The sequence below is a fragment of the Aplysia californica genome, unplaced genomic scaffold (assembly GCF_000002075.1).
Source record: "Aplysia californica isolate F4 #8 unplaced genomic scaffold, AplCal3.0 scaffold00975, whole genome shotgun sequence".
In the NCBI taxonomy this organism is placed as follows: domain Eukaryota; kingdom Metazoa; phylum Mollusca; class Gastropoda; order Aplysiida; family Aplysiidae; genus Aplysia; species Aplysia californica.
In genome coordinates this window covers 19,377-21,476 of record NW_004798245.1, presented here as the reverse complement: position 1 = coordinate 21,476, position 2,100 = coordinate 19,377, and positions in this window count along the sequence as shown.

Below are 2,100 nucleotides of genomic sequence, written 5' to 3'. Positions count from 1 at the left end.
CACACACACACACACACTCACTCACACACACACACACTCACACACACACACACACACTCACTCACTCACTCACTCACTCACTCACTCACTCTCCCTGGCTCAGTTAGGGTTCACTATATGGTGGGCTATTGGGCTGTGTCGTTTGTGTGTTCCCAGAGACTCTCCTTCTCTATGTCATAGACTGTGTGTGTGAGAGAGAGAGAGTGAGTGAGTGAATGAGAGAGTGAGTGAGAGAGAATTAGAGAGAGAGTGAGAGAGAACACAATAGATGTTATCTTCTTGTTTATCACTCTTAAGTCTGGGGCTCTGTGTGTGTGTTTGTCTGTGTATGTTTGTCTGTGTGTGTTTGTCTGTGTGTGTGAGAACACAATAGATGGAATCTTCTTGTATATCACTCTAAGTGTAAGCGTGGGGCTCTGTGTGTGTCTGTCTGTGTGTGTTTGTCTGTGTGTGTGAGAACACAATAGATGGAATCTTCTTGTATATCACTCTAAGTGAGGGCCTGGGGCTCTGTGTGTAAGTAACGGACACTTGGGAGACCGGAGGCGAGGCAGACCGCTCCCACACACGCACCTGCAGGTAACCGCCCCTCCCCCTTGAACATTACCCCCCTTGATCAGGTGCTCGTCCGGGGAGTACAGGTAAAACAAACTACATCTTTGGTAAAATACATCCACGGTAAAATACATCTTTGGTTAAATATATCCAATGTTAAACATATCTTTGGTAAGAAACATCTTTGTTTAAATACATCTCTGGTAAGACATACTTCTGATAAAATACCACTAAAATACATCTCTGGTAAAACATTATGTCTAGATCTAGTAAAATCTCTGGTAAAATCTCAGGTGAAACATAATATGCCAAGCAAAATTTCTGGGGAAACATTTGTCTAGTAAAATCTTTGGTGAAACATTATGTCTAGTAAAACCTCATGAAAAACTGGTAAGCAAATTTCAAACAAAACAGTCGGGTGCTATGTCACTGTATTCTAGGGTGTAGACGTGGTTAGGGCAATTGTTGGATCTAAACTGACTTATGTTTTGGCTCAGCTGTTAAAACGCATACGAGAAACGTGTGATAAATTATTGTAGGGAAAGACCAGAGAATATTCTCATCTTTGTGTAGTCGTGTAGATTTAAAGAAGCGGAGATGTCAGAAAGTTTAATGTCCGTGGAAGATATCAGTTCATCAGTTTTCATGATTGCTAGGTGTAGGTGTAGGAAAGTTAGTGTGAAATCAGCAATGCTAGGTGTAGGTGTAGAAAGTGTTTGTGAAATCATCAATGCTAGGTGTAGGTGTAGGAACGTTTGTGTGAAATCATCAATGCTAGGTGTAGGTGTAGGAACGTTTGTGTGAAATCATCAATGCTAGGTGTAGGTGCGTCTCGCCGAGGGTGTTTGTTCTAAAGGGCGTGTCCTCCTGTTCTCTCCCACAGCCCCTCCCACCAGCCAGCACACGCCCACACACCACGTGTGTTAGTGCTGGCGACACACGCACACACCCCCCGGTGTGTTAGTGCTGGTTACATGGTTACACAGCCGTCTGTTAGGTCCGTGTTCGGGTCCTGTGCTCACTCACTCTCCCTCAGGCTAGGTTTGTATGTGCGTGGGTTTGTATGTGGCGGTAAGCTGACAGCACCCTTAGGGTTGTCGCCCGTGCTACTGCGCGCGCATACAAAAAAAAAAAACTTGGGGGAAACTACTTCCGGGTACTCGTGTAGTCACTATAGTGGGGCGTTCTCGGTGGGCGGGGTTTTGTGGTGTGATGTGTCATTGAAGTAGGCGGTGGGTGGGGCGTTCTCGGTGGGCGGGGTCTTGTGGTGTGACATCATAGAAGTAGACGGTGGGTGGGGCGTTCTCGGTGGGTGGGGTCTTGTAGTGTGATGTCATTGAAGTAGGCGGTGGGTGGGGTCTTGTAATGTGATGTCATTGAAGTAGGCGGTGGGTGGGGTCTTGTAGTGTGATGTCATGGAAGTAGGCGGTGGGTGGGGTCTTGTAATGTGATGTCATTGAAGTAGGCGGTGGATGGGGTCTTGTAATGTGATGTCATTGAAGTAGGCGGTGGGTGGGGTCTTGTAATGTGATGTCATTGAAGTAG